The following is a 14166-nucleotide window of genomic DNA, read 5'->3' as shown; positions in this document are numbered from 1 at the left end:
AGTAATAATCCCAATCCTTGTCAGGATGAATCACAAAAGTCACTAAATAAACCTGGTAACTTGGCACCATGCAGTCAGGTTAACTTTGGGGCAATGTGTAAAGTATTTATGCAGCACTCACACAGAAAAAAAGTGAAAATACAAAATGAGAACAATCTTAAACCAATTAAGAAACATAGAGTACATTTTAATATATAAAAGTACAAAACTCCATCAGTAGAACTGGAGTTATGAACTTTTAAAGTTTAAGGTTCAAAACAGTGCTAAAAAGCTTTAAGTGCAGTCATCTAGTTGTGCTTGATTGGGACATGGGTAAGGTTAAAGGTGATGGAATGCAGGTCGGATATACAGGTTCCAGTTTTGTCCTGGTGAAACGCTTTACCTTTGACTTAGTCTCTGGAACAGAAGTCAAAAACCTTCAGAAGGGCAAGTCAGTGTCCTGAGGCTGAAGAGAACTCCATGTTGTCGGATAGCCTCTGGACAAGGTCTCCCTGAGGTTGTTGACTTCTGGTAGGAAAGATCAGAGTGGGAAACATTTAATTTTCGTGCCCAGAGAAGGTCTCTCGTCTGCCAGGTATTTTTTGCACCTTTGCCACCAGGGAGATTTCTACCATTGGACTTAGTCACTTTTTTGACTTTGGCTTCTTCCAGTGGGGCAAGGTTGCAGGCTGTAGCTGAAGAGGGCTCCACAAGCTATCTTCTCAATGATGTCCCGCTGAATCGGATTTGATGCTTTGGAGATGAACATAGCAGGATAAAACTTGAATCTTTGGTGCAACAGCAATGCATTCTCTGATTGTCTGGCATGTTGGTCTCAGTCTCTGATCAGTTCTCAAAGTAGAAATTCAGCAAAAAGATTTTAAGTCCCAGGTTTTAGGAATCTTCAGGTTGAGTACACTTGGACACCAGCCAGGGGTCCAACACTTTGAGGCAGTACTTGGGGGTCAAAATTCACTCCAGCAGAGGCCCACAGCAGGGTCCTAACCGGGTCCAGTTGGAACTGGTCAGCTGGGAATGCAGGAAAAGGGTCTCTTGGGCGTCCTGAGGTCTGTTGTTTACCTGTTTCCCAAAGAGGAGGTCAGCTTTATGACCTCTGTAGTCAACTTCTTTTTTTCAGGGTAAAAAAGGGAGAGCAGATCCAGTTTTCAAGGATTTTTCCGGTCAGAGACAGGTGTTAGTTATATCTACCTGTGATAGGGTAGGCACCCTTTCAAGTTAATTAAGTTCCTGGGCACAACCAGGAAGGCCATCTTGTCAAAGGAAGGTCAACCCCGTTCCCTTTGTCTCCGCTCTGGGAGCCACTTACCATCTAATCCAGGAGCCATTCAGCCCCTGGGTGACACTGACCTCGGCAGGAAGACACATTTGGCTCAGGCAGGAAAATGACCACTTTCTAAAAGTGTCATTTTCAAAATAGTAATTTAAAATCCGACTTGCCCATTAGGTTGGATTTTAACTTACTATTAAAATGAGTCCTTGACCAATTCTTATAGCTGCTCCCAAACTAAAATTGAGCACTATAAGTTGATATTTTGTAACCAAGTTTTTTCTTATGGAAGGGCCACCTTTCCTAAAGTGAAAAAGACTTTAGAGATGTTTTCCTGCCAAGACAGATTACAATTCCATTCTAGCCAATTGAACTTGTAATACAGCCAGACGGGATATCCGTCACATTTGTGAATGAGTAACCCCACTGCCAAACTCTAAATCAGGCCCAAAGTGTATAGTGTGATGTATCTTCACAGATAAGCATGGGTGTCATGGAGGGGTGGAGCAAAGAGAGATCAAGGAAATTATGTTGTGTTGCGGTACGAGTTAACACATTTAGTTATTTTGAAAATCTAAGCATCATTAATAAAGGAATGGATGATGAGCCTGTATAAAAGTTGAAACTACGTGCTGGTAGGGGATCCCCACTTGCCTGTCCTAATCACACTTAATATATGAACCAGCCGGTTCGGCTTCAACACTTTGAAAACTTAGGAAGATAATAAAACTCTTCAATCATATTCAAGTTTATTTTCTACTTATTCACACCAGTCTTTTGTTTATAATTGCAGTGAAGACTGTTTTATCAATTCCAGTAATGATGCATGTAATTCATCAATCAAATGCGATGTATTCAGTTTTTCAGTGCCTATACCCAAAGCATTTCGGGTCAAATGGCCCTTCTTCAGGGGTCCCTGAGAAATAAAAATATAATGCTCTATCAGCACCGGAGACAGTCTTTGTACTTTGTCAATTAAACTGTGAAAGTGTGCACAAACCTTTCTAAGTTAAAGTGTGCTAAAAAAAAACAAATAAAGTCAACCATGTGCACAAACTCATAGAAACTGTCTAGTGCAAAGTAAATAAATACACGTGCTACTCTAAAAAATAAACCATGTGAAACAAGTAATGATTGCTGCACTGTGTGTAAAATTGTAAGAGCAACAATGTGCAATTCACAATTACCAGCAAAAAAAATGCATCCTTCTATTACATCATACACACGATAACCAAACAAGTACCCCCAAAGTGCAGACATGTTCATGCACTGTGTGTCTTCAAAATAGACAGCTATTTAAAAACTGGTGCTCAGTGATAGCAACATGCTTTTAAATTATAAAACGAGAGCGGACGCTTACCGGTACCGTGCAACACGCCAAAGAACCCCAACCGCTGTCGCTATTACCGCCATATCAGAAGAGCTATGGATATGCTTCCCCTTTTGATGAAATTAACCAATAGCAAGAGACTCCTCCAAGCTAATACTTCAGGGTTAGGACTTTAAAGAAGCCTGGCCCAATGTACTCCCGCTGAACCTATGATGAAATGCGAGTGCGTCGGGCAGATCTATGAATCGCCAGTGCTTAATTTGTGCTTGTTGTTTCCGGTGCGGAGCACCGGCACTTATTTCTGAGGGCCGGCGCTTAGTTTTCTGTTTCAAGCATTTACTGCGAACAAAAGACACGTGGGAAAGAGGGAGGAGCAGAAAAACGAAAAAGCGTCAGAAAGGGGAAAAGCAGGAAGCTGCAGGATTGAGCTGGAGAGGCAGGGAGTTGCTGTAAGTAGATTGAAGAGGCCAGAGATGCCTCAGTATTCCATGCTCGCATATTTAATTGCAGCAGCTGCGTTGAGCACCAGCACCTTTTTATTTACAAATTAAGCACTGTGAATCGCTAAGTACCATGCGAGCTCCTGACAAATGCAGTGCACAACATACCTACCCTAAGAACCTGCACAACGTGATTACTGCAGTACAATGAGAACATTAATGACAATGATGTGAGTGTAATACATCAGTGAATCTTTCTGCTATGATGTTATACATTAACCGACTTCCAATGAAAAATAATCACAACAAATTAAGTAAAAAATCATAGAGATCATGCATATTCTAGTTTATCATTCATCCCAGATGGATGCGAAGTATCCAATTTCCTAATCCAAAACAATTCCATTCGAGAGAGTCTTTTCTGACTGGCCATGTCTGGCCTGGGTGTTATAACTTATAATACTTGAAAACGTAGTTGAGCCATGTTGCGGCTTGCTTCTGATCAATGCATTGCCACGCTTGAAGTTTTTGTTTTGTTCTGATGATTACTTTTGTGTTCGGTAATGCGGATTTAGATTTTTCTGTCTTCCCTGTATGTAATTTTCCGCATGGACATTTTAACACATATATTACATTCTTGGCATTGCAATTCGCTGAATGTTTGAATGAAATGGCACTGACTTTAGGTGGATGTACTATGGTATTTCCTAATATTACATTGCTGCAATTAATACAGTTTAAACACTGCTGAGTTTCTTTGTGATAATAATGCTTTAGTGATTTTTTAGTGGACAAGATTTCTTTGATGTTTCGGAATGCAAATATGGGTTTATCAGAAAATAAACTTTCAAACTTGGTTCACTGTGGCAAATTTCCCATCTCTTGGTAATGTACATTTGATGGCCTGGGCTTTCATAGAATATTTTAACACACAAACCAAAGCATTAATTTCCTTCTTTGCCAACAAGTCATTTCTACTCAATTGTGGCACTCGGTTCAAAGTCTCTTGTAGTAGCAAATAACCCTGATGTTTGAACCTCGATTTGAATTTCTCATTCATAACAGCTAGGTATTGGAGTGGAGTGCAAGTCTGGAGCATATCTCTGTCACATATATCAAAGTTAAAATGCAGCAGCAGAGATGATAAATATTGGATAAAGGAAATTAAGAGGCAGTAATAGAGCCTTTGGCTTTCTCTAAAAGCTCAGGTTCACCAGACTGAAACAGACTGTCTGGAAATGCCTTCCCACCATATGTGGAGTACTTGAAAAGGAATTGCTGCATCCAATCTGACTTCAGTGACGCTAGAAATGCCCATGGTAATTAATAAACATATGTTTTCTTTTGACCACGTGAAAATATTGTTGTTGGGCCTCATTATTTTCATCCTGCACATTTAACAGAGCGGTTGAGTTAACAAGAAACTCGGAAGTGCTGGAGCCCAATCCGTGACAGTGGACCCTGTCCGATACCCTTCGTAGTAATCTCCAACTTTTAAGGATTAAATGTGTTTAAATGGGAACATCTTCTCATGAGAAATACAAATTGTGTCAAGAAATTGGGAAGACAAAAACGGTTGCAAGCAAAGAATATGGAAGGGCCGGGGATGTATAAGAGACAAAAGTAAGTGATGCATTTGTAAAACTATAAGTGCAGCTACAGTTCTCCAAACTTTTTTTTCGGACACCACCATTCACTTCCGCTCACTGGCATCATCCCGCGCCTGCACAGACATTACATAGCTAGATTGCAGCGAGCAGGTGAAAAGAGTGAGGCGTTTTCCAAAAGCAGGGATTGTGGGTGCGTTTATATTTCAAAAGCTGTGTATATCCACTTTCCCAAAGAATCGTAATGACAACTGGGACATATGTGACCATCACTCTGTGCGCTCTGAAGAGAAGCCAAGGATTGGATGAGATTGTAGTAAGAATACCTTTGTGACACATCGACTGGCACTTTTAGAAACTCGCATTGTCTTCAGACAGCTCCAGAGCGTGTAGTTGTGCCATCATGAATATTCATCCATTTCCTGAACTCGCTCTGACACAAAGAAGCAACTCAGTCTGCAGGATGCGCAATACAAGAGTCGTATGTCACATGAAGAACAAAACTGCAGAAGCACATCTGGGAAATAAAACACTCTTAGGGAAAAGACACATCCACAATGTGACATGAAGTAAAATGTGTGAAATGCATCCGTGAATGCATCGCTGACTTGGATTTCCTTAGGTGTCTTTGCACACTCTATCAAGAAAGAAATGATTCGATTTGCTTGTAAAGTTAAAGATTTTACAAACAAAGCCTGTATAACACAAGTTGATGCTCACATATACTTTTTTCACACACATTCTTACTCTCTCTCGCATGGTCTGCTGGGCACCCAAGACAGACAGCCCATTAGTGTTTTGTAAACAGGGTAACATCAGTCCCGCACTGTTTACACGACACTAATTGGCTGTCAAAAACAGTCCCTGTCTCCTAAAATGAATGCTGCCCACTGACACAAACTAACCACTGGTAAAATGTAAGGAGTAGGATGAAGGAAGTAAAAACAAAACAGAAGACTAACAGAACCTAGAAAGGTGAATGTTGAGAGGAGTGGGGGGGAGGTACTGTCAATAAAAAATAATAAAATATGTATACTAATAATTAATTTAAAAACACAATTACAAAGGATTAGTTTTATATTGAAGAAAATAACACATACATTCCTAAATAAAAAGAAAGGAAACTCTAACCCACCTTCTAGGTCTTTGCCCATCATTTATGACAACTCAGAAACAACTGTTGAGACCTTTGCTAAACAATAACCAAATCAGACCATGAACTAATGGAGTAAGCTGCACGTTGAGTGGAAGGGACTAACTAATGACAAGCAGTAGTTAGAATTATTGACAATACCTAAAATATTTAACCCAGCAACAATAATTTGCAACTCAATATGACTGCCTAAGGACACGTGAATAGTGGCCTACAAAGGACAGCAGATTACCATTTCTGCGTTTGCACTCCCAAACTAAAATGTTGTTTTTGTAAAATCATTGTGTGTCTCTTAAAGGAACAGGCGATGCTTTTAAAAAATATTTTATCAACTGTGAAGACAGTTTGGCAGCAGAAGAAGTTCAGACAGTTGTCTACTGGACAAGTGTCAGAGCTTCATTGTCTGTAGGCTACCACACACAATTGTCAAAGAAGAAACAGCCCCCCAGCGACAGCTTCTCATTTGCAAATAAGTTACCACCACCTTTGAGGTATGATTAACTTATCAATGTTTTGCCACTGAAATTGCAGTCACAAATCATCGATAAACGCCACTGTGGCTCACAATTAGAAGGAAGTAAATATTTACCTGAGTAGCCATCTTGACACCACGATATTGCTCATAGTGCATGTCTCTATGTCAAATAGATGGATTACCTTACAACAGCCTTTCCCGGCCCTTAAGCCCTACAGGTGCTGTTAGTCCAAAAAAGCATATACATATGAGTGCGCACACATGTACCCGCATACACACAACTGGATTAGTCCTAGACTAACCCCACTGTGCCTAAGCTTTCTCTAACACAATATTCCTCTTTCGGTACCTTGGTCAACTAAGGAACCTATTCTAAACAGTTCCACATTCATGCCACCCCACACTCACACACAGGGCAGCAACCTACAGTTGGAGAGCATACACTACAGAATTAAATATAATTTGTATGAACTTGAAATTTACAAAGCGCAAACCTAGCTAAAAAGTAGCAGAGTACTGTACATGACTCTGGATTTTAGAGATTTTGGTGCTGAGGATAAAGGGAGGCTGTGGAGAGCAGAAACACAGCGACAGAGCAGGTTTACCGTGGGGATGATAGCTGAAATGAGACTGAGAGGCAGGGTACAACATAAGGATAAAAAAGATAATCATACACATATAAACATACAGACTTACACAGCTTGGTGGTGAGAATGGTCTCCTGTAAGGAGGAGGAGGCAGGCTAGCTCCTGGGAAGCAATTTCTAAAGAGGTATGTTATGACCTGGCTTGACCCCTCTTCGGGTCAAGACATCACCATTGCCATCCCAGACGGCTACAAGATCATCCGCAAACAGCGCACAAACTGCCCCGGGGGAGGCATCCCTATCATCCACAAGAAGTCCCTACGCCTCTCCACCAGCACAGAAGACTCCTCAACCAACATGGAATATCCTCCACTTCCAGATTGGAACCAACCCTAACACCACTCTGCGAGGCACGCTCATCTACAGGCCACCAGGCCCCCGCCCCCATTCTGCGACACCATCGCTGACATCGCCACTTCCCATGCGCTCGCCTCCAAGGACTAAATACTCCTCGGGACCTCAATTTCCGACCACCACTGTATCCACTTCACCTTCAACAAATCCCCTGACTGACACTTCGCTCACCTACCACCCCACAGGAACTGGAACAAGATAACCAAGGACCAGCTACTCACCAGCCTCAACAATTCAGCCCCCCCAGACGACCTCGACACTAACATAGCTGCCCGGGACCTTATCAACTGGATCTCAGACTGCACCAACACCTTTGCCCCATCAGCAAACCTTCCAACAGACGCTCAGCAAGGAAAGCCAACTGGTTCACTCCAGCCCTCAAGGAGCCCAAACAAAACTGCAGACGCCTCAAAAGGAAATGAAGTACCGACAAAATCACCACCAAACACGAAGCTTTCAAAAAAGCCTTAAACACACACTGCCAACTCATCAGGACCACCAAGAGAAATGCCTTCCAGGAACGCATCAACAACAACGAACACAACAGCAAAGAGCTCTTTGCGATCATCAGCAAACTGACCAACCCCGGCGCGAACTCCACGGACATTCTCCCATCACAAGAACTCTGCAACAACCTCTCCACCTACTTACTCCGTAAGATAGCAGACATCTAGAACAGCTTCCCGACCCAGGACCATCCCATGCCCAACACCGTCATAGCCACCACCGAACCTCCTCCAAACCCCCACCATCTACTCTGCTGGGCAAACATCTCTGATGAGGAAATCCTCAACATCATGAACTCTATCCACTCTGGTTATCCCTCCGATCCCTGCCCCCAACAATTCTTCATCAAAGCAAGCAGCACCATAGCACCCAAGCTCTGGCACATCATCAACTGCTCCTTCGAAACCGCAACCGTCCCAGAAATCTGGAAACACGCCGAAATCAAGCACTTACTGAAGAAACCAACCGCAGACCCAGATGACCTCAAGAACTTCCGACCCATCTCTCTACTCCCCTTCCCAGCCAAGGTAATCAAAAAGGCTGTCAAAAGACATCTCACTAAACACATCAAACTCTACAACATCCTTGATCCCTCTCAGTCAGGCTTCTGGAGCAACCACAGCACCGAGACTGCCCTCCTCGCCACCACAGACAACATTCGCATCCTCCTAGATAGAGGTGAGACCGCGGCTCTCATCCTCCTCGACCTGTCTGCCGCCTTCAACACCATTTCCCACTGCACTCTACAGACTTGTCTCCAGGACTCCGGCATCCGAGACAAGGCACTAGAATGGATCACCTCCTTCCTCTCCAACAGGACCCAAAAAGTCTGTCTCCCCCCTTCTACTCAGAGACCACTAAGATCATCTGTTGTGTCCGGCAAGGTTCCTCTCTGAGCCCCATCCGCTTAACCCTCTACATGGCCCCCCTAGCCACTATCGCCAGAAACCACGCACTCAACATTGTCTCATACGTCTACGACACTCAGCTAATCATCTCCCTCACCAACGACCCACTCACAGCCAAAGCCAACTTCCACAACTGAATGAGGACAGTCACAGCCTGGATGAAGGAGAGTTGCCTCAAGTTGAATACCAAAAAAACAGAAGTCTGCATCATCTGCAACAACCCCTCAGCCTGGGACATCTCCTGGTGGCCCACTGCCCTCAGAAGCGTTCCGGCCCCCACCGACCACACCTGCAACCTTGGTTTCATCCTGGACTCAGCACTCTTGATGAACCGTCAAGTCAGCGCAGTCTCCTCTGCCTGTTTCAACACCAAGCGCCTGCTCCGGAAGATCTTCAAATGGATCCCAACTGAATGTAAAAGAACAGTCACCCAGGCCCTTGTCAGCAGTCGCTTGCACTACATGCCGGTACCACCACCAAGGTATAGAATAGACTACAACGCATCCAGAACTCCTCCGCCCTTCTCATCAAGAACACCCCCAAATACAGCCACACAGCCGCCCTACTGAGAGACCTGCACTGGTTCCCAATACACAAGAGAGTCACATTCAAACTTCTCACCCACACATACAAAGCCCTCCACAACGCCGGACCAGAATACCTCAATCAAAGACTACACTTCTACACGCGCACCAGGCAACTCCGCTCCACCGACCTCGCCCTCGCTGCCGTCCCATGCGTCTGGAAGGCCACAGCCGGAGGAAGGTCCTTCTCCCACCACGCCGCCAAGACCTGGAACTCCCTTCCTATCCACCTCAGAAGATCTCCCACTCTATCACAATTTAGAAAGGACCTCGAAAACTTGGCTCTTCACCTGAACCACTCTGACCTTCACTTCTGCCCTCCAATGCCTTGAGACCCTAACGGGTGAATAGCTGTGTTCTACAAATACATTGATTGATGGATTGATTGATTATAGCCCTTAGTGGCAGCTGAAAGTAGAAAGGCATTGTACCCCAAGTACAAAGCACTGAGGGATGTTGATGCAAAATGTATCATCAGTCTGTCGGTGTCCCAGTGGGAGCTTTCACTCCAAACAATTGATCATGTTTTGACCTGTACACTACTCCTTTTGATGAGGAGCAAAGAGTGATAGACCTGGATACCACTACATAAAGAAAATGATATATGTGGACTCTACAGCATGTACAGTAAAAACAATCTATTGAGAGATTGTTGTGAAGGAGTCTCTGGACCACATTTAAAAAAACGAATTGTGTTTAAGAAATAAGAAATGTAGTGTCCCGAAATAGTCCTAATTATGGGACATCAGTTTAACTAGGGTAAGTAAAACGATTACAACAAATATGTCAACGCAGACGTGAACTATTTTAGTGTGCCATAAAAATATGTTGACTGATCGGAGGTTTTATGTAGGTAACCATCTACAATTTTTACTTTGAAATAAGTGGAAGCAGAAAAGGTGGTTGGGGTGCCATTTAAGTGGAACACAATACCTCTCTATCATTGACTTCCTGAGACAAGGGAAGCTGCTGAATTCTGCAGTAACTTAAGCCTGCACAGGACCAAATCTGGGCACCCTGTGTGTAAGAGATAATCAAAAACCAATCAAGAACCTGTGAATTCACCTCTACTTTCTGATTAGGGAGAAGGAGTTGAGTTCCGTGCCTAAAGGTGTGTGTTATTGATCTGTGATTTCTTTTTAATGCTAGGTCACCTGACTCTCCAGGAGGATTGCTATGTCTGGAGTAAAGTCCAAACTCTTGTTTTGTCTTTGTAAGAGGAGTGTCTTGCATGGTCTTAGTTGCAAAATGCAATAGTTCTATGTAGTAATATCCTAATAGTGCGTATGAATCCAGTCTTTACCTTTCTTGTGGAGGTCACGGATTGATTATTATATGTCCATTTGTAATGGTTCGTTTATTGGCAAATTCACACAGCTCTTTGGAACAGAAATGTTTTGCGAGGTTAGACATGTTGTAGTGAAAAGCATTTAAAAGGATCCTAGAGCCTCAGTACAAAGTAGCAAGGTGTAGAAATGACATGAACCGGGAAAGCAAGGGTCAGTTCTGTGTGTCCCTCTAGTGAAAGAACTCAAGTTTTAAGGGCTCCCTTGAAGCTATGTACCAAGTGGCACCGGTGCACCTAGCGTTCACATACAACTGGGTTATAAACATCACCTCAGGGTCATCATTTCCTTGCACAAGATCCCCTCCTCCGCCCCTCATTCCCCATCCCCCAAATGGCATCACACCACTGATGGGAAACCTACAGCCCACATGGAAAAGTGTTAACTCTTACACCGTAGTGAATAGTTAGGGTGTAAAATTACAGATTATTCCAAGCCTCGTGTACAGCAATGAACGTGTATGATATAAAATCTTACATTCCTCCCTAAGAAATACTTTAAATTAGCTAGCCGCCTCGTGATAGTCATTACTGCTGGAAATAACTGCAAACTATGTTCCGGAAAACCTCTTTAACAAAACAATTCCCCCTCGTTATGGCTTCTCTTTCAGTTCCTCTCCAGGGCCCTAGGCAGGAGTTAGTGCCACCTTAGGCAGCGTGTATCTGGAAGGCTCTGGGCAGGATCCATGCGCGGCTGTAATTCTGTAAATTAATGCACCCAGCATGCAAGAACGACTACGCACGCAGCAGAAGGCCGAGCCGAGGACTGTGTAAACAGGGAGGCGGTAACCACTCCATATTTAATATTTTAATTCCTGTCTCGCGGATATTGGCTCCAAATAATTCACCTGATATCACAATAAAGGGAGACTTTACTCGCGCCACAGACGACTTCCAACTCGTTAAGGCCAATGTTTAGCTCTTCACAGAAGGGCTTCACCCGCGTCTTATTAGAAACGAGCCGAGGTCAACGCGCGCCGCGACCCTCAATGACTCACGATAGCCTGACTAAACACAGGAGCGCTCCCTGAAATGCAGAGCGCTAATTATATCACAGTGGCGCCGAGAAATTAAATTGTAGCGCTGAGCCGCGGGGCCGAGGAGAGGTATGCCTTGCGTCAGCGCGCCGCCGGAAACGACCCGGCGGTCTCGGCTGTCAATCCACTTTCCCGCCAAGCCCACCGTCCGTGCTGCCTCCTGCATCCCACACAGGCCCGCGTCTTCCAGCTGTAGGCGGCGCGGGGTCCAGGCCCTGGGCTCAAGGCACGGAGATGGGAAGGCTATATTTAGTGCGCTTGTCTTTGGGAATTCGGCTGTTGCTATGGAAATGGTGGTGAGCAAATGAAGGGGAGGCTGGGAGTTGTGTGTCGGGGTGGTAGCGATGTGCATCATGACGGAGAAGATGCGCGAGAAGGGGTACTCTGGTTTTTGTCTTCTCAAGGGTTTTGCTTCTGTTTTCTTGCATGGATGTAGGGACAATAGTTATACCATGGACGTTACATCACTCATGAATTTCCTTATGCTGTAGTATCTGAGAAGAAAGCTATTATGCAAAAAGTGATGCATGCTTTATGTACACATAGAATCAGTTTCAGAAACTGGTAATTACTCTGGGCCGCATTCTAGTCCATCATTTTGCTGAGCTACTTTAGCCAGTTCTGGGCATACCTGTCTGGTTGATGAGCTAGTGGCTTTAATGCATTGAAGCGTCTATCACTTTTTATTTGTCTTTATGAGTGGTCCCAATTGGGCTGGCTATTCGCAGATGTGGCGTGTAGAGTGGAAGTGGTTTAGAGGGGCAGTGGCCACCACTTCAGGCCAAGACTGAGGTAACTGCCCATTGAAAGCACTACATATGATTACATTCATGTAGTCCTTCTAACGGGCTTCGCTCTGCTGTTAGTGTTTGAAGAAGGTAAGGCTTTTCTGAAGATGGGGTAGCCCTTGCTGTACCTCCATTTAAAATACATATTATGCAAATTGTCAGCCCTGGGTTTGTGATTAGCCTTGAGTGTTTTCATATGGCCAAGATCCGATTGTTCCCTGAAAACAGATTGTACACACATTATGACTTGAGGGATGTGAGCTGGTGCCTATCCGGACAGGCACAATGGACATGACCAATGCATTCCATTTAGGACATTCTGTGAGACAGTTTGGGGATCTTGAACTGCACATTTGCTGTTTCCCTGGAACTTAGAGAGGGAACGTTTCATGGGATACTTTAAATATTGGCTATCTTAATCCTTAGTGCCTGACCTAGATAGAGCATCATTGAAAATAACTGAGGGCCTGATTTAGATCTCGGCGTAGGGCTTACTCCGTTGCAACACTGAAATCTAAATACCATTGTTTTCTATGGTGTTTAGATTTCTGAGGATGAGATATCCGTCACCGGTGCAATGGAGTAACCCCTCCAACGAAATCTAAATCAGGCCCTATGTGTTTCTGACTAAAAAGGCAGGGAAGAAGGCTTAAAGTAGCAGCTGGTCCAGTTGGACCTACTGTTATGATTAGCAGGGCAGTGAGGAAAGGGAGGTGATTATGTAGGTGGGAAGGCCAAGGCCTGCTACATTATCAAAAACTTGGATTCTCCTATTTCTGGATGTCAGCAAGCAAAAGGAACAAAGCTGAAAGAAGATGGACCATTTGCAACCTAAATCCAGAAAGGCCTACATGTGAACCTGGTATTTATATCATAAATAAGGGTGGTAAAAGGCATAAAATATACAATTTATGGGATCTCAAGAGTACCAAATTGCTGGTGGACCCTTTGGGGTCACCAAGAGAGGAGGGGTTTGGAGCAGGGATGTGTGGAACGTTAAGAATGAGAAAATGAGCCATCATAGTGAAAAGGGATTGAAGAGTCATGAGGGATGCTGTGTCTTAGGAATTTGTTGTTATCTTGATATATAGATAGCTCACAATCATTTATGTCGGGTGCTTCAGTAGGTCGATTATTAAGGTGGTACCCAGTTGGAGGCAATATGCAGGGGGTTTTAGATGGTAACCTTTTAGTAAATCAGGTCATGTTGTGGGTTGCTAGCAACATGGAGATGGGTCAAAGGTGGAAAAGTGAAGGGGGCAGATGGGTTTAATAAGGGTCCTTTATATTTCAATGAGTGTCTTATTCCCATCTCTGTAGAATACTTTGTCAGCTATCTGGTATTAACAATTTCTTGTCCCACAGTGGAACAGAATGGCTACATCAACACCTGATGCACAACATGCAAGCTGCATAACATGGTAGTGTGAATTAAAATACAGTGATATGTTTTCTGCTTTTGTCTGTTTATAAGTGAAACATAGACTTAATTTTAACAGTAGGTTGTCTATGGACTGGGATTACTCTAAAAAATAACCTGTTTTTGTATACATCTGCCACACCTAAGCGCCAAAAACACGTGTCACTGTTACCCATGCCTTACATGATGGACCCATGTAGAATGACTGTGTGCCAGCTCTCCACATAGAATGATTGTATGTCAGCTGTGAAAAGGCCTCTATAAATGATTGTGTGTCTGTTGCTCCAATGCACAGTCAACGGTGC

The 14166-nt window shown here is 43.8% G+C and overlaps 1 protein-coding gene and 1 long non-coding RNA gene across 7 annotated transcripts in view; one reads left to right on the top strand and one right to left on the bottom strand.

Moving 5' to 3' along the window:
* SLC8A3 (solute carrier family 8 member A3) overlaps positions 1 to 14166 on the bottom strand; it is a 451466-nt gene that overhangs the window by 165985 nt on the left and 271315 nt on the right. The gene's annotated exons all lie outside the window — the stretch shown is intronic.
* LOC138260383 (uncharacterized) overlaps positions 11813 to 14166 on the top strand; it is a 98457-nt gene continuing 96103 nt past the window's right edge. For 2 of the 3 annotated variants that reach the window (XR_011198849.1, XR_011198850.1), the window contains exons 1-2: positions 11813 to 11949; positions 13807 to 13862. This is a non-coding gene — a long non-coding RNA (uncharacterized lncRNA). The remainder of the gene's footprint in view (positions 11950 to 13806; positions 13863 to 14166) is intronic. The other variant, XR_011198848.1, reaches the window with a different exon arrangement.

This window comes from Pleurodeles waltl, chromosome 9 (assembly GCF_031143425.1).
Source record: "Pleurodeles waltl isolate 20211129_DDA chromosome 9, aPleWal1.hap1.20221129, whole genome shotgun sequence".
Lineage (NCBI taxonomy): Eukaryota > Metazoa > Chordata > Amphibia > Caudata > Salamandridae > Pleurodeles > Pleurodeles waltl.
This window is presented reverse-complemented; position numbering and strand designations above follow the sequence as displayed.